The sequence below is a fragment of the Xiphophorus maculatus genome, chromosome 5, assembly GCF_002775205.1.
Source record: "Xiphophorus maculatus strain JP 163 A chromosome 5, X_maculatus-5.0-male, whole genome shotgun sequence".
Lineage (NCBI taxonomy): Eukaryota > Metazoa > Chordata > Actinopteri > Cyprinodontiformes > Poeciliidae > Xiphophorus > Xiphophorus maculatus.
This window is the reverse complement of record NC_036447.1, coordinates 29,030,761-29,050,181: the sequence shown is the minus strand read 5'-3', so window position 1 is coordinate 29,050,181 and position 19,421 is coordinate 29,030,761. Positions and strand designations below refer to the sequence as shown.

General features: G+C 38.8%; 1 protein-coding gene across 1 annotated transcript in view; it reads right to left on the bottom strand.

Moving 5' to 3' along the window:
- fam160a1 (family with sequence similarity 160 member A1) overlaps nt 1-12,484 on the bottom strand; it is a 34,097-nt gene extending 21,613 nt beyond the window's left edge. The window contains exon 1 of the mRNA XM_005809403.3: nt 12,276-12,484. The gene's annotated coding sequence lies outside the window, so the exon portion shown is untranslated. The remainder of the gene's footprint in view (nt 1-12,275) is intronic.
- Nucleotides 12,485-19,421: the final 6,937 nt, after the last annotated feature.

Here is a 19,421-nt window from a genome sequence, read left to right as displayed (position 1 = left end):
AAGACCCTTTTTTGTGTTTGTGGGGCTATAATTACTGTGACACACAGTCAGTTACCTAAAAAAAGAAGTAGTAAATAGTTCTTAAAATCACTTTTATTGTTATTGCAATATTACCACAAAATATGATAAAACTCAGAATAAAAAGTCCCAATCGCCCACTCCTACTATGCCACCTCCTATGGCATTACAGATTGTCTTCCGTTTTTACATGTAATCCCAGATGCGGTGTTTTTCCACCCTAGTTTCATGTTGAACCCAAATCTTGCAGGAGCATAGTTCAGTATCGAAAGTACAGTACTGTTTGTGACTGTAGGGAACTAAAACGTGTCTTGTTCGCTCACCCAAATCAGCCTGCTTCCTAAACACCAAGGCGAGACAAACTTGATAAACTCGTACAGCCTTGTTGGTCACAGTTTTGACTGTGACAGTGTGAAAACATTTAGGCAAATTGCTTTTTTTCTTGCAGCCATTACTTCACTCATAAATTTCAACACATATCTGCCTCTATCTGATTGCATTTTCTCCAGTCTTAGCCATTTCAGAGTAGCTATGAGCTATAGGCTCTCTTAACTGGTTTAAGTTTACCAAAGGACAAGAGCAATATGGGACAATGAGTGTAGAACAGATAGAAACTACCTTTGGATTAGATATTTTCTTTTATATTTATGATCTTGATTTAAATATCTCCGGCTCGGGGGGGCGAGGGGGTGGTCCTGCCCCAAGTGGAGGAGTTCAAGTATCTCAGGATCTTTCTCACGGAGGGGAGTGGGAGATCAACAGGTGGATTGGCGCAGCGTCTGCCGTCAAGCAGGTGCTGTACAGGTCTGTCGTGGTGAAGAGAGAGCTGAGCCAAAAAGCGAAGCTCTCGATTTACCGGTCAATCTACGTTCCCACCCTCATCTGTGGTCATGAGCTTTGGGTCATGACCGAAAGAACGAGATCGCGGATACAAGCGGCCGAAATGGGTTTTCTCCGTAGGGTGTCTGGGCTCTCCCTTAAAGACAGGGTGAGAAGCTCAGTCATCCGGGAGGGACTCAGAGTAGAGCCGCTGCTCCTTCACATCGAGAGGAGCCAGTTGAGGTGGATCGGGCATCTGGTTAGGATGCTTCCTGGACGCCTCCCTGGTGAGGTGTTCTGGGCATGTACCACAGGGAGGAGGCCCCGCGGAAGACCCAGGACACGCTGGAGGGACTATGTCTCTCGGCTGGCCTGGGAATGCCTCGGGATTCCCCCGGAAGAGCTGGGAGAAGTGGCCGGGGAGAGGGAAGTCTGGGCCTCCCTTCTGAAGCTGCTACCCCCGCGACCCGACCTCGGATAAGCGGAAGAAGATGGATGGATGGATGGATGCATCTGAAGAACTGCACCCAAATTTCTTTACACTATGTTTTATTTTTACAATAAGAATAAAGAGTCTATTCTTTTCAGATAATTTGATCAACTTTTTAAAAGCTTTATATGCATTAAAGATGCTAGGTTTACATTTATTTGTAGAGAAGTTGATAACAGTGTATTGGATTGTAACACTGGGGATTTCCAGAGAAACAATGTTTAGTTCTTTTTCCAAATTTAAAATGCTACAGTAAGAAGAAAAAAATGTGTGCAGAACTCTTTTTGATATTCCAACAGCTGGCGTTATCAGCATAATCTTTCCAGCTGCTACACTATAGGATCAAACGGATTGTCTTTTTCAGTCCGACTCAGCTGCTGGTGAGGAGTAATTGCTACTTTCCATCAAGGTGTGAAATTAAATAGTAAACAAATTTTAAAATGTATCAACAAAATAGGATTTTCTTACTTCCAACAAAACCTTAAATGTACCAAAATGTGAAGGGATGCAGTGAAAGAATGAAACCTGGCACTGCTTTCACACATGGTGACATCACTCACACCGTCTGCTGCTTTTCTCTGTGTAATGTTTCTACTAACAAAAAATCAATATTCCCATTAACTCGAAATGAGCTCATTACAAGCAGACAGACGGTCGTAACAGGTAATCAGGTTTTTACCAAAATATATCGCCCTCCCGCCCTAAACTAAACCCCACACAGAGGCTGCTCCAGGTCCCACACAGTGGGAACTCTATTCCTGGTGGGATTGCATAATGAGTAGCACTCACTGACATGAGATCAGCTTTGAAAGGATTAGAAGAGCAGATAAAAAGAAAATCGAGATTGATGTCAAGTAAACATTGTGAAATGAAAGAAAGCTCACCTGGAAGGCTTTTATCTCTTTCTGTTTCCCTGATCAGGTTTCCGGCTTTGTCTGTCAGCCCAAACGGTTTCATAAAGGTGTGGTGAGGACAAATAGCTGAAGGGCAGGACACACCCTTTTCTCATGAACATACATGAGCTTTCATGTTAAGCAAGAAAGCTTTAACCTCACAGATGACGAGATGAACCTCACACAAACGTTTTATGTCATAGTTTGAAATCTTTTTCTTTACCTGTGAAAACAACCTGTCCGGACAACGTCTCATGGGTTTTATGTTTTTTTGTTTTGGTTTGGGTTTTTTTTTTTACCAAATGTTTTTTTGGACCTATGTCCAACTTCTTCTGAACGGCACTATTCTAGTAGTGTCACCCTCCAAAAAATCCGATCTGTGCCACTTCCAAATGTGAAACTAATTTGGACACGTAACTAATAGGCTTCAAAGGGTCTGCAGTATAAACTGTCATATTGCATCTTATCAGACTTTTATGTCATTGATGTAATACATGCATAGTAATTCTGCACCGGTAAATCTGGATGCATTAATGGCTGAAAATTGAAATTCTGAAAGAAGTCTGTCAGTGAAGTATATCACATCACAATGCCACCACTCTTGGTTCTGACTACACATCCAGACACTACACAAGCTGCAGTCAGTGCTAAACAAAAAGCCATTGCTGTTAGTTGTGGTTTCTTTTTATTAGCTTCCTTTGTCTTGTTATGATCCTGTGACAATACTGTCAGCTCCCATTACTCTGCAACTTTAAAATCCATCAAAGACACCAAAAGGCCAATGGTGTCACTTTCAAGCAACTGACACCAGAGTCACCATCATGTTGGTTAGTAGGCCATGCTTTCTGCTGGGAAACACGTTAATCTGATCTACACATAAGCGAACAAAATCTTTCCTAAGTGGACTGTCTGGAATTCTAAAAATACGGGTCTCATCTGGTCGTAGACCTACAAGAAATGGGAAGGACACATACATCTTCCAGTTCCTTGGCTGAGGTTGCTGTTGGCAGGTGGAAAATTTACCAGTGACCATAGCAACCGTAAGGACAAACATGTCCTTTAAACAGATAGCAGCTGCTGAAATATTCAGGGTCTAGGTGGAGCTGAGAGAACAGAGGGAGTGAAGCCTCTGTGTTTACAGAACCCAGCAGGAAGGAAATGGTTCTGATCTCTGCTGCCTTCAGTGTGCAGGGCGCTGACCCCATGACCCTACATTTACCTTTTGAATTGTTCTTATTAATATTTTATCAAAAGCTCTTTTTGTTTATGTTGCAGTAGCAAATAATAAAAATGGTGCAGGAAAGACTTCCACATGTTAATGTTTTTTTTAAATCTGCCAGTACCTCTAAACTTAAGACTGTTTAACCGGTTGCAAAACACAGAACTACTGAGAGGCATGGATTCAAATTTCTACCATTAGGTCTGATTTAAAACAGAAATATTCTTTTTAAAAATGTACTATCACAACATTCAATTCAACATGGAAAAAACAGAACTGCAGTGAATTATTTAGAAAATTAATACCAAACCAAAACAAATGAATTTATGTACAAAATAGTTGTTGTAGAAATCTTAAAACCTGTTAGTGTTGAATTTCTGAATGAACCAAACAGGAAGTTCTTCCATTTCCAAGAACTCTGTGTGTCTTTGTATTGCCTCTATTGATGCCTGTTAATCTGGTGTTCAAACTGTTCCAACCATAACCTTGCAACATATTAAATAAGGTCTCGTTTCCTTAATTTGAATCGGACAATTTGCAAGATTGTGTGGAAAAATGCTTGTTAAATCTGTATTTAAGACTCTTTGGCAGAGTAGATAATAAAGTCTAGAACAAATATTAGCTGTGTTTCCATTGACCAAAATATATCGCGCTTTCTCACTCTTAATGTAATTGCACAAATTGGAATTACAAAAATAAATTTGCTTAATGGAAACGCTGAAAAATTCATCAAGTCTTGGGTCTTTCATTCAAAACAACATTTTGATTTAGGCTTCAATAAAAGCATAAAAACATTACATGACTTTCTCTTCCAAATGTGTCCCTGGCTCTTTAACAACACTGCAGGCTGAATCCACCTTGGAAGATAATAGTGTTATATGAGCAGTTAGTGCTGCTCCAGGCTAGCTGCTGTCTTTATTACCGAATGGGTTCCATATTGCTCACTTTTACCAACAAGTCCAAACATAAACTCAGGCAAACACCCATGTTTTAACACACAGAACAGAGGAAGTTCATGAGACACATCACTAAAGACAAAAGTGTTTGGTTTGAAGGAGAAATACACCATATCAGAAACCAAGGCATAAATTATGTAAAAGGGCAACAACAGCAGAGAAGAAACTTCTGATATAATCCACCATTGAAAGTTTGAGAAGATCTTATCGGAGACGGCAAACTGCTTCTTGCAAATCACAAATGCTGTCATGTCATCCCTAACCTGGGCGTGCACAAGCCTGTGGGTGTATATGCGCACGTGGGCGTGTGTGTGTGGGGGAAGGCGTGTGTGTGATTTTGATTTGGGGGAAAGATTTAGGACAAAGGTGTGAATTGATTTTAAGTTATGTTTAGGGTAAGGGTCAGAGTTAGCATATAGGAATGAATGAAAAATGAATGGAAGTCAATGCAAAGTCCTTGTGAAGATAGAACCCAGATTGGTCGGTCAATAACCCTCAGCATTGAGCCGAAGTGGTTACAAAGTGGCTTCAGGATAACAGGGTTAATGTTTTGGTGTGGCCATCACAAACACTCATCTGAGTCCTCTGGAGAAGTTGTGAGAAGATCTGAAAAGGTGTGTGTGAGTGAGGCGGCCAACAAAATGGACTCTTGAGGAAGGAAACCCAAAAGGTTTGGCCCAAATAATATAGTTTAAAATACTGTCATGACCAAATGTATGTAAGCTATTGAATTCAAGGAATATTACAAAAAAAATCTCTACAAAATGAATCTGGCATTTAGCAAATAGAACTAATTCTAACTAAGCTAAAATAAGAAAAGTGTGGTTTGAGTTAACTTCAGACAGTGACAAAAAATATCTTGGTGTTTATTACACAGTGTATGTAAATATCTGGTATGTGTGCAGAGTTTGGTGTCAGATTCACTCCTTCACCTGCAGCATTAGAACCTGACAGAGGCTGAATGTGTTTGGCTCGTAGTTCCTCTTAATCAGGAGGGCATGGGCACAAATTCCACTCAGAAATATTTTGTGCTTGTAAATCAGACTGGGTGGCTGTTAATTGGGTGCTGTAATCTTGTAAAATAATCATTGTAAAATAAAAAGGTCGAGAATGTCTGCTTTGTGCTTTCAAAAAAAAAGATTTATGCCATTTATGTGTTTAAGAAAAATGCTAAAAAAAGATGAAATTATCAGACATTTTATTAATCATAATTATACAGAAGAGGATTAGGGCTTTTTACTTCTTCCACAATTCCAACCCCTTTTCTCTTAATTCTGACTTTCTTTTCCTCAGAATTGACTTTTTTTCATAATTTGAACTTTTTGTCACAATTCTCACTTTACACAGAATTCTGACTTTTGATCTCAGAAGATTAAAGTCAGAATTCTGAATAAAAAGTCTGAACTCTTTTTTGTTTTTAAGTGATCATATAATTCTCAATCATATCATTATTAATAGTTACATTAGCCAAACATTGTTCCATCCATCCATTTTCTAACACCCTTGTCCCTAGTGGGGTCAGGAGGGCTGCTGTGCTTATTTCCAGCGAACGTTTCGGGCGAGAGGCGCGGTAAACCCTGGACAGGTCGCCAGTCCATCGCAGAGCCCAACTTTGTTGCACAACGTTATTTTTTCTCCTGTAACTTTTAAGCTTAATATAAACTAAAGATTCATTTCCTGACCATCAAAGATTTTATAATTTAAAGTCCTGAGAATTTCTATGATGCATCTGCAGCTTTTAGATATTTAGATGCACACTGGATCAAACATCAGCAGCTCAACGAATGTGATTATTAAACTCAAAGAAGACCTATTAGGGTCATTGTAGGTTTAAAAAAAGAAGTAAATTTATAACTCTAATTTGAGTTAGATTAAACTCAAATTTTCAAAACCAAACAGGGATATTTCTGAGATTCAAAAGTCGAAAATCTTTCACTATTGAAATTTCCAGCGTGTTTTTTTTTTTTTTTTTTAGAAAACTTCTGAGATTAATCTTCAGAATTTCTGAGTTTTCCAGTTGAAATTCGCTCCTTTCTTTCTCTCTACATTTGTTCCAAATACGCCGTCATACAGAAGCGCTTCATTGACATCATGCCTCGTTTTTGAACAACAGCTCCATTCTCTGAGCGTCTGGTGTCAAACCGCCACAGTGCTGGCCGCTGACATCATTCCCACTGCACTTTCATGTTGCCTTGGCAAGGCTGCAGTCTGTAATGGTACGATACAATGACCCACTGTCAGCGATAAGGTGTGTTTTTGTGTGCAGGTATATCCTATCTCTGCTCCTGCTGCTTCCTTTGTGTCTCGTTTGCATCGCCCCTCCTGCTGATAACGCAGCCCTGTTTGCATGTGGAAAGCGGAGAATACCAAGCATTACTCTCTTTATCTGGGAGATGAAAGCAATAAGAAGCTGATTTTTCTGGGGTTTGATGCCAAACCAAGCAAACATTGCAGCTTTTTAAAGGTTATAACATAGGATTCCTAAATGTTTTTGATTTACCAAATCAATATCAGACAAACATAACCTGGATAAATACAAACTTGAGTTTTAAAATGATTTCATTCACAAAAGAAAAAAAGATAACTAAACCAACTTGTAAAATGCTACAGAGAAGTCCATAAGGCTTTCAGACTCCAGAACCACAAACAGAGCCGTTATCCACAACTGAACCAAACCTAGAAAAACCCCTTACTACACTCCTTCAGGTGTTCAGAACTTTTTTCTTACATCTGGTAAAAAAACGAACAGGATTTTACACAAAGGTGGCAGTGTGATGGAGGATTCAGAACATTTATACTTATTAATTGCAGAAAATCCTGAAGGACTTCAGACATCTATTTCTGTTATAACGTTATGTAAAGCTCAAAAAAGAGGATTTTACAAAATAGCACCGCTTTAAAGACCCTTCAGAATCAATCTGGAAGGACCTGCGATCATGTGAGCTTTAACTTGTTGATCCTGAACCTGACCTTCATCAGAGAGATCAGCTGAACAGAGCCGTGCCAGCCATTCTGATCCATTAATACGAAGGAATTGGTTGAAAGTCAGCCTGAACTCCTGAGATTCAGCCAAATCCAGCTTCTAAAGCAGGGCCAGTGTTGGTAAAGTGGGCGACAAAGTTCGAGTTAATCCCAAACATGGGACAAAGCTATGCCTTTTTCAGGGCTTCACACACACACACACACACCCCAGCACCTGTCATCTGACAGATTTTATCATATTTTGTCATATTTCATGTACAAATCAAGGCATAAACTTAGAGGGATTAACAAGCTAAATAATTTTTTATTTACTTTACAAATAATATGAAGTGCATATATTTCATACCTCCAGATGAAATATATCTGGAGGGATATATGGTACACTTTGAAGTGTACCAGGTGCACATTCTGTATTTTCGGGGTTTACATAGATGTATTGTCCAATTTTCCCCACAGTAAACTGGGATAAAAACAAATGCATTCCATGTTTTTTTAGATTTTTATTTGGAAAGCGTTGTGAGAAACCATCGTTTCTGCAATTCTGCACTACTTTCTGTTGGTTGCACACATAATGTCGGGATCCCAACAAATCTGGATTTTAGTTTTGTTCATTTGCTTCAGCTCATCTTATTGTGATCAGATTAGCCTCGCTTCTGTTTTAGTTCAGTCCTCTTAATTATTGTAGTTTTATGTTTATCAGACTTGTTTTCGTACCTCCTCTGTTAGTGCTTAATCCTCCTAGCTCCCATGTTTTCTCTCTCTCTAGATGCGTTTCCATTGACCGTAAAAAGGGCGCAAATTGGATTTACAGAAGTAAATTTGCTTATGAAAATTTAGTGGAAACAGGGAAATTTAAAAAAACTAAAGTTTTCAATAAAAAGCTTTCGTGCTCGAATGAGGTGGTTTTTCAACTGTCGAAATTTGCAAAACTTCGATGGAAACAGTTTTTTCACATCACACAACGACCAGATGTTACTTCTGGTGGAAAAGGTGAAGAAGACGACAGGAAGTGGTAGGAGGACGATGACACGGCATGTAGCCACTCATCGCATGAACAAACTTATTCACGTGTGATTTTAATAGCATTTCTTATTTAATGGAAACACTTCAATAGCGAAATTGTGTTTTTTCAACATTAACGGAATATCAACAAAGTTCTGCGCATCTCTCCCTCTCTCTCTCTCCGTCTCTCTCAAATAATTCACATACTCTCGCCGCCTCAACCTGTCTGCATTCCGGTTCATACACCACCTAACACCATGACACATAAAGTCTCAATGGAAAACAGTTGAAAGCTGTAAAAAAAAAAAAAAAGAAATCATGTAAATATTTTTAAATAAAACTGCATTTCCAGGCTTTTATTGTCTCATTCATAAAACAGGAACACAAAACGGCCGAACTGAAGCAAATAAATTCCAGCTCCTAACTTGTGACCAGAAGGAGAACATTGAATCAAATTTGTGTGAGGCGTTTTTATCAGACAAATAGAGCTTCTTTATGTGAACTTCCATTCCTAAAAATGACATGATGATTGATCTGCTACGCATTCCTCTCCTTCCTCCAATTTGATCAAGTTTGCATTGTCCGAACTGGATGACAGACAACAGGCAGACAGACCAACTGTGAACGGCAGACATCAGGCTGGGATGGAGATTTCTTAACGGAAGTGTTCCGATATTGTGTTGGAACAAGTTAAACAGAAAAGATGCTGCAGAGTAAAGTTAACATGTTCCTAGACCTGCCTCAATAAGCAATAAATCAGTTAATCGAATGATCAATTTAAAGCAGCTCAATAATTTACATTTGCATGATTTGTTGTTTTTCTTTTCTCCTTTCTATCAAAAACTGGAAGACTAAAGCCTTAATTCTGGTGCTTTGCTCACAACGAGCCCTTTTTAAAATTTTGTTTACAGAGGCTTCAAAATTCATCTCATCTGTCGTTTTGTTTATTTATTTATGTGTTTTTATTTCTTCAAGTTCCAGTGTTAAATGTTCATAAGAATTTAAAGTTCCTTGATCTTTGAGAATGTGTTCTTGCATTATTATGACATTACTTGATTGCTATGCCATTATTACTTGAAAATGGTCTCAAAACAACAATATTATTGTTTATTGTAGTAACTTCTGAATCATTTTTGATCTTTGAGATCATATGCCATGATTATATTAGTTAAAAATGGTCTTACAATGACAATATTATGATTCATCACAATAACTTCTGGGGCAATTTATTGTCCAGCAAAATTAGTTATTGTGACAGCCATGGTGTGTGCGTGTGTGTGGGTGTGTGTGTGTGTGTGTGTGTGTGTAGGGGTGTGTGTGAGTGTGCAGATGTCTAATGTAAATGTTTGCAGAGACCAACTGTTTTTTTTTTTTGTTGTTGTTGTTGTTGATATGAATTGATCCAAGTTTGACATTTAGAACATGGAGCAACAAAGAATATTTTTACTTCTTGTTGGTGTAACCATGATCCAAACTCCACTTGGTTATTCAGATAATAAGTAAATTATCTCCATGGTAACTCCATGCCATGAGAAGGCTGTGAGGTGTGGCTGACAGCTTTGCTTTCATGAGGAAACATTGTGGGCTCTCGCTCACCAGAGACCGTCAAAACTCAGAGGGAAGCGTAAAATGAGTGATCGCTCTCTACAGCGTCTCCTGATCAGCTTGCTGATCGTCCAGACGGTCGCTACCGACAACAAACAGCGAATAGGAACCCCCCCCCCCCCCTCTGATCCCACCACAGTTGATTTCCTGTAACCAGCAGGACTGCAAACAAATTTACTCTCCAACGCTCATATTCTCTCTGATAATTCAGTCACTAATTAAGCTAATCAAGTCTGACCTTGGAGTATGAAAACTGCACACTTTTTCTCTTGACCACAAAAAGAAACAATAAAGGAAAAGATAAACATGTCAGTGTAATAAATGTTGACCAGACATGCAGTTGTACTCAATAATCCAATCAGGCTCCCTTGTCCGATTAAAATAACCTTAAAAATTAACAACCTTTAATCAGGTATTAAATATGCATTTTATTAAACCCACATTCCTGTATTAAAATGATTGTTCTAATGTTTAATGTAACGTTTTAATCTTAAATGTCATGTTTTCTTCAGCTGGAAGCAGAAAATGATCATAATTCGCCATGTGGAATTAATCTACATCATGATTTTCACTGAGTTATTAAAATGAATGAACTTTTTATTAATATTCTAATTTACTGAATGCTTTTCACAGTGCTGCAAAAAGTATTCTGCATGTGAAAATGTTAGGTGGAAATCCCAACAGTGCTTCTCTTTGAAGGAAGAACATGACCTCTCGGAACGAAACTAGCGATGAAGCTACATAAGCTCATATATGATATGAGTTCAAAGACGTAATCTTGTATACATATACACAAAACAAGACTTATTAATCTAAAAGGCTGTGTTTCAGAATCAAAGTTGCTGTGTCTAGAAGGCTATAAGTTAGTCTTTTAGTTACGAAAAGAAACAATAAACAACATTTTGTCCCAAAGATGGATTCAATGTGTCGTCGTTTCTTGCCCTTAATAAAAGCCTTGTGCCACTTTTGGGCAAAAAAAGCATGAAATAATCAAACTGATGTCTTTTTTAAAGCATTTTAACAATGTTCATTTTACTCAAACATTTTTCTACAAAGAGTAAAAATCAGAGAAACTGATCATCTTAAGTGGTCTCTTAATTTTTTTCCAGAGCTACATGTAAAAAATATATTTTTTTAGAAATGTTGCATACTGCATCTTTAAGTATCTGGCTAATTCTATTAAAAACATTTTTAAATAATAAATTGCACTTTACAATTTAAAGTGCACTTTGAAGTGCACTTTAAATTATACATAATAATTTTAGAGATGGTACATTTTCTGTATAAAACTACAGAAATACAAACTCACACCTAGTCAGAACCTGTAGATAAACAAGAAACCTGAACAACACACTAATAATGCATCCACTGCCGAAAACAGGTGATTGTGAAACACACACACGTTTGCGCAGCTATCTTTGCTGGGACTTTCCATTGACTTCCATTCATTTCTACAGCCTAAACCTTACCTTTACCCTTACCCTATCCATTACATATCTAACCCTAACCCTAACTAAAACTCAATTCATACCTTAGTCCTAAATCTGACCCCTGACCCAAAAACAGCGTTTCCCCTTGTGGGGACCAGGCTTCAGTCCCCTCAAAGAGCAGTGTGTCCCCACAACGTAGTATATGTCAGGAAAATGGTCCCCACAAGGTATTAGAAACAAACGCGCGCACACACACACACACACACACAGCAATGGCTCCATGGCCAGCCATTAAAGATTGATAACGCTTGCAGGTAACCCAACACCTGCAGCACCGTGTCTCCCTGAGCTCCTCCTAACAGCTCAGTCACAACAAGCTGCTCCTCATCTCTTTGCCATAATCTTGGCTGTGATGTTTTCTTATACACATTTATACATCTTATAAAAATGCACAACACGGCTGCGCTCTAGAAACGCGTCGTTGCGTGACGCAGGGACTGCTCGGTTTATTGGCTGCCAAAGTGAATGTAACTCCATCTGCCTGGCCCTGATAAGTCTCCATGTTTCCAACCAGGAGCCAAACAGGAACCAGAGGTTTTCACTTCTGTAACTTTCTAAACATGTAACACAAGTCGGGTTTTGTGTGTGTTAGTGTTACGCTGGATATTCCCCAAACAGCAAGCCCAACGCAACACCAGCAGCGCCAGTTTGGAGAGTTCCCACCTCTCCACCCAACCCGCACCCGTCAGTCACGGAGTCCGCAACTGTCCCGAGAAAACTAGAACAGGTGTGTCCGTCAGGTCTGAAGTTAGCGTACGAGTTAAACTGGGTGAGGAGGAGGACAGTTTGCTCCTTTCTTACCGTCGTCAGACGCTGTGAACGGCGTCGCCCCGTGGCGCCTTTCTATAAACAGAGACCCTCTCAGCGCGTCTTCTGGAGATTAAATATCCGTGTTTTATTCCACGTCCCGCCGCACGCGGGGGGCCACTTCACTAATAGCAACCAACACACAGGGAAGCTTCTTAGAGCGCGCGCCGTAGGTGAAACCCCCAGTAAATCCTTTATGCGGAGGCTCCTCCCACCCGCAGACCCAGTTCCACCTCAGATGGAGCGCTTCTGGTTTCACAACCAGCCTCACGACACCGACAAATCCACTGGATCCACGCTACAGCTGGTTATCCGGAGAAATTTGACTCATTTTACACTACAATGCTTGCATTAATTGAGATAAAGTTCAAACATGATCTAAGAAAATATTGGAGCGTAAAACAGAAAACTTCATGTTTTCATGCTGTGAGTTTTTGGTGTGAGAACTTTAATAATGAGTCAGATCCTCATCTTCCTAAAATGATAGTGTAGATAATTTCTTGCCAGAATTGTATTTATTTTTATTTTTGCCTAAATAGTCTTTTGGTAATGAAAAGGGGGAGGTTGTTTTTCTCTCCAAAATCACTTTTGGCAAAAAAAAAAAAAAGACTCAGGCCATTTTTTTTAAAGAAAGGTGGAGTAATTAAAAACAGATCTGAGACATAATATTTAATACTCAATTCATTAAATACTAAAACCACATGAATGGCATGAAATATTTATTTGACATTATGTTAAACTGGGAAAATTCCCATTTTAAGTTATCTTGCTCATGTTTGTAGAATTTGTTGTTCAACAAGAGGAAGCAAAAATTGTCAATAATCTTCAAACATTTCACTAGACTGGAGTCTCAGTTTGTGCTGAACTGGATTAGATTTTAGTGAAAGACGTGCGAGTAAGATGGTCAAGAGTGAGTCTGTAGCGACCTCCAGTGGTAGATATATGCAACAACTAAAAGTAATTTAAGTCTGAAACTTTTTTTTTAAAATGTGCCGAACTTTGCTTAAATCCAACTAATTGTAAGATTACTTTAATGAATTTATCTTCTTACGCAAATATGACTCTTGTGATGAAGAATAGCGTTTTAAACCCAGCTAGTAAAATTTGCCATATGTTTTATTAATCAAAAGAAAGTACAGAACCCTTTCAGAGTGGTTCCTGTAGCCGCTGCTAAACTACTTAAGCCACATAAAATGTTCAATTAGATTTGATGATTTTTAAAAATCCTTTTAAGTCATATAAAGTGCCTGTCCTGTAAACCTGTTTTCTGACAACACATTTATCTGGGAATAGCTAGTCCAGCTGGCTGCTCACCTGAAGCTAACAGGATGTTAGCATCAGGTAGTTCTCCATACCTGACCCTTACATCTCCAAGCTATTTTTTTTACGACAGTTTCAAAAGGTCAAAAGCTTGTGACTTTTGAACCTCAGAAATGTCCCACCTTTTTTTCTAGTAATTTCTGAAAATTTCTCAAAATTTCTGTTTTGTTTTGGTTTTTTGGCGGAAATTTGCTCCTATGTTTTTTATGTCTACAATGGCCCTAGTAATACGCTGTCACATTTTATTCTGTTTCAGGAAACACAAATGATTCTAATTTACAGGACAGAATAATGTTGACGCAATAAACAAACAAGATTAATGATGATTGAGCTCACTGGAAACATTAGATCCACATGTGAAATGATCATTTAATTTGACATCATCAAACTAAATCATTCTCCACACAAAAATATACTATTTCAATGCATTTCTCGATAATGTATTGAAATACATTATCTTTTGTCTGAATGTGAGAGAGGAAGCCATCCCTAAGCCTGATGTTAAAGGGTTAAACTGATCTGTGGCCAATCACCCTCTGACTTTGCACATTCCCACTCATCCAGGATCAGTGGACTGGGCTCCCTGCCCTCCCCCTCCGTCCCACACGAACATGCCCACACACACACACTAGCACTCTCACACACCCCACTGCCATGGCCAGGACAAGCCAGAGGTACAGAATGGAGAACATGTGTTACTGAGTTAATGGAGGACCTGATTGCTGCTCTCACACTGAAACAGTTTCCTTTAATTTGATCTGTTTTCTATTCGACTTTGTTTCAACACCAGAAGATGCCAGAGACTCGGCTTATCGAAGACGAGGAGGATGAAGATGAGGAGCAGAGAAGGACTCTGCAGGACAGAGGTCAGACAACAGGTACGAGACTGAAAGGTCCCTGGAATCTGTTTCTGTTTAGAATCTCAGCCACAGATTTTAATGCTGTTGAACAATGAGAGGAAACCCCGGATGAACACTTCAGAAACTTTTCTGATATTTTGAGTGACCTGAAAACAGAAAGAAAAAAGAACTCCAAAAACTATTGAGTCTTGGTTTGATGAAGTGGATTAGCATGACTTAAATGACGTATAACTTATAGTAGCTACAGCATTTAGCACCATAGACAAATATGCTCAGTAAAAGTCGTGTAAAGCCTTAAATTTATCTTTGACAGTAAAAAAAAACCCACCATAAACACACACACATTCTCTCTTTCCCTCAAGGGCGTAAATCGCATCTCATTATTGGGGGGACCATAAACAGGGAAATTTTTTAAGAGCAATTTGGTGGGGTTCGTGAAAATTACAGTAAAATGTGGTTTAATTTTTTTGTGTGTGTTCAAGATGCACCATCAAAAATGACTTGTAAGTAGCAGTGAATAACAAAAGTGTTTTTCTCAGGAAACAACCTGTTGAGACCCATAGACATAGAAGTCAAACTAAGATTCAAATGTTGCTTAGATATGAGTTTGGTTCAGTGTCACAGATCTAATCTCTGCTTCACCTTTACAAAAACGTAAGGCTCTAAATAAGAACAAGTTTTAATAAGTAACTCCACTTAATAAAATTCCTCATAAATATTGATTCCTTGCAGTGGTTCTCAATACAAGCCATGTGTTATTTAAATGATAACTTAAGTTGCTTTAAACTTTTTCTTTATATTGTTTGTTTTGGGGGGGAAGAGGAAAGGTTCTTATCCTGGATGGCTGAGAACCTGTAAATATGTAGAAATTGAATATCTGGGAAGTATCATAACTTAAACTTAAAGGTCAGCACCAGAGTTTTCTAGACAAATATTCAGATTTTATTTTGTGGTTTTAAAGGCTCCACGTTGAAGATGGTAAGAAATAAAGGCATACTTTATTTTGTGTAACTGCCAGCTCTGCCCTCTGCTCTCGGCTCCATACAGAGCTGTCGGCTATTGGTCGGCTAGTGTCAGCCGCTCCATCCCGTTTCAAACTCTTCTTATTAAGAAAAGTTAGAGAGCTAAATATAATTGAAATACTGGCTACCTTCGACAGAAAAAGGAGCTCAGTCTATGAAAGCCATGTAGCCAGTTTTGCTAGTTTTGATTTCCAAGGCATAAGGTGGCAGTTTATCATGATTCAGCCAAAGTAAGGAAATGACGAACTGTGGACTGATTTTTATTGTCAATGTGTTTCTTCCTATTGAGCAGTGAAAGCAAATAAAATGTGTAACATGTCTTTTGCTTTAAGTATTTACTTGCTGGAGGGGTTTTTTTGGTTTGTGCTGCAGAGCCAAAGCTAACAGCTAGCTCCTCACTCCAGCGGCTCTAACGGAGCTTGTGGCGTTCAGCAGGCTGCTGTTGCTCCTACACTTTGGACTGAACCATTGTTCTGACAATAGTGTGTGAGTGTGTGTGTGTGGGGGGGGGAGCTAAAAATTAATTCTTATTTTTTTCTAAGATGAATGGCAGAATTATTTCTTTCTTTGTTTCTATTACCTTTTTTATATTAATATTGTTTAAATACAAGGGTTTCTTTCACGATTTCTTTGGGGGGGACAATTCTAGACTTTTCCCAGATTGGGGGGGTCCGGACCCCCCCAGGATTTACGCCTATGCTTTCTCTCTCTCACCCACACACACAGAGTAAAGCTGCTGAGATCAGCAGGGATGGATTCCCTCCCAGCTGCTCTCTCTTCAACACATGCTGCCTTTACTCAGTCCAGCAGCACAATTTCTGAAAAATCCAACTTCTAATTAAACAAATAAATTATTTTTATTTGAGCCACTGGTCCCACAATTGGCAGCATTCCTACAGTTTCTTATAGAAAGACTAACAGTCGCCTGTTCAGTTGATCAGACCGGTCTGCTGTTTAATAATCTATAGTTTTTCATCTCCCTGTGGTATAAATATGACAGGGCGCAGAGGTAGAGGTAGATGTGTGTTTCTTGGTCAGGAGGTTTCAATAAAATAGCTACTTAACTAAATTTAACCAAATCTGCAATCAGAGCAACAATTTAAGAATAATGCAAATTTTAATTGCTAGAAGAGTTTTCTCTTTTTTAAAAAAATAAAGGAACTCCAAAGCCCACAAAGCTGCAGCAGAGATGATCATCACTGGAGTCACCGGTTTCTGTCAATATCTTACTTTTACCAACTTTTACGAGGAGCAGTCTGATGACTCTGTGGTCAGCATCAGCTGCAGATGGACCATTTTCCGCCCACCAGACTCTGAAAGCTTTAAAGGGCCACGAGCATGTTTACAGTAACGCTGCTACCTTCATGGTGGGTAGCAGCTGCTGTCAAGTGATCCCCAGAACCAGATCCTCTTGTTTTCATCAGCTGCTGCTGCTGCTGCTGCTGCTGCTGCTGGACTGAGTAAAGGCAGCATGTGTTGAAGAGAGAGCAGCTGGGAGGGAATCCGTCCCTGCTGATCTCAGCAGCTTTACTCTGTGTGTGTGTGGGGGGGGGGGAGAAAGAGAGAATGTGTGTGTGTGTGCGTGTGTGTGTTTATGGTGTTTTTTTGTTTTGTTTTGTTTTTGTTTTTTTATCGTGGAGTGCTGTATCTGCTGAGAGTTTCAGAATCTAACGGGGCTTTTTAGCTATTCGTTTCATTTTCCTCTGGTGTTTAAATGGTGAGTGAGCCGTGGATGTGCAACAGTGTCAAATATTTTTTTGTTTCATTATAGGTAGCTTTCAGGGAGCATGGGTATTTGTATTTCCATTACAAAACGACGTTGATGTTCAGCTAATGTGGAGAAAACACAATTTTGCTACTGCGGCGTTTCCACTAAATAAGAAACGTAATTAGAATCACGCGTGAATATGTTTGTTCACGCGAGAGACGCCATTAAAAAACATGAGGCGTGGGAGTTGCTGCGCGCGGCCGCACCGAGATCAGGAAAACCCGTTCATTGATCTATATAGATTCATATAGATCTATGATATCTAAAAGCACATAGATAGATATATGCTATATAGAAGCAGATAGATATACCTATAAAATCTAGAAACGTATAGATAGATCTACGATAGATAGACATATGATATCTAGAACCAGATAGGGAGATACATACATAGATCTATGATATCTAGAAGCACATACATAGAGATAAATCTATGATATCTAGAAGCAGCAGTGACGTGCGGTCAGGGGAGGCAGGTGAGGCTCTGCCTCACCTGTAATCATGGAAAAATAATAATGATAAAATCATTTATATTGCTATTTTCACCCTGTGGTTTGTACTATACCTATTTTTCATTTAACTTAAAAAAAAATTCAGATTATTGTTTCTTCAAAATCGCTGAATTTCTGCATTTTCCCATTCAAATGCTCGGAAGCTCAGCAGGTGAGGCAGCAGAGAGCTGAGCCTCACCTGGGATTGCGCAACTTCTCGCTAACTGCACTGGCTGCCATTCTATGAGAGCATGATCCTCCTGTCTGTACGTCGCCAATAAAATGGCTAGAAAACATTTAATGTATGAGCTGATTTTCCATAATTTAGCTTATGTATATAATGTACAGTGTTTTTTTTTTGTCACCAATTGTGTGAGTGACGTGTTTCATGTGCTGAAGAGCGATCAAAAACGGCAGAGAACAGATTCGAGGTGAGGCAGGCAGTTCTCTTGCCTCATGGCAGGGGGCGCTCATGATCCCAGACATTGTGATTCCACAACTGCAGAGTAAGATACTGTAAGCGAGCTAGCCATGGAGCTAGCCATACAGTAAAGTCAAGTGCAGCGATATATTTATAGTTTTCTCCTCTTACCACAGCAATTAATTAATAATCGCAAAATAATACTAAAACAATACTACTGCAACAGACTGAATGCTCTGCTTTTTGCGTGGGAAATATTTGAGTGTTTTTTATTGTGGCGTTGTTGTCAGTTGCTATGGCAACGAGTCTGCGCGTAGCTGCGCTGATACAGAGAGTGACAAAAGACGTGGTTTTGAGTTGTACTTTAACGGGTTTCCCCTTCGCTGTGGAGCACAGCACGAAATGAATAATATCTACATGTCCAAGTTTGATTGAGTGAACGGAAATAGTCTTTTTGCCCTCCAGCGTTGTCCACATGCGCGTAATTTCCTTACGTAAACAATAACATAACAGGGGGTCTATATTTGTACATCTGAAGATGATTAAGTCAGTGCCTCACCAGCTATGAACCTCACCGCACGTCACTGAGAAGCAGATAGATGGATCTATATCTGGAAGCAGATAGATAGATATAGAAAGATGTATGATAATTAGAAGTAGATAAATATATCTAGAAGCATAGATAGATATAGATCTATGATATCTAGAATCACATAGATAAGTCTATGCTATGTAGAAGCAGATAAGATAGGTAGATATGTAGATAAATCTGATATCTAGAAGTAGATATAGATCTATATCTAAACAATAGAGATAGATAGATAGATAGATAGATAGATAGATAGATAGATAGATAGATAGATAGATAGATAGATAGATAGATAGATAGATAGATAGATAGATAGATAGATAGATAGATAGATAGATAGATAGATAGATAGATAGATAGATAGATAGATAGATAGATAGATAGATAGATAGATAGGTAAGGTAATGTTACTTATGTAGCACATCTTCAGCAACAAGGCAATTCAAAGTGCTTTACGTGAATTAGAAGAAAATACAAACAAAATAACAAACCGAAGGAAAGAACGAAAGAAGACAAAGTATAAAACTACATATTACTTCCCCATGTTGAAGAATTAGTACTCTGATTACTTGGCTAATCCACCAGACTGTCCTTTATTATTCATATATGAAATCTTACATAGTGAGCCAGTTTTTGGACAACTTAGCAAAGTAACTCATTTCACATCAG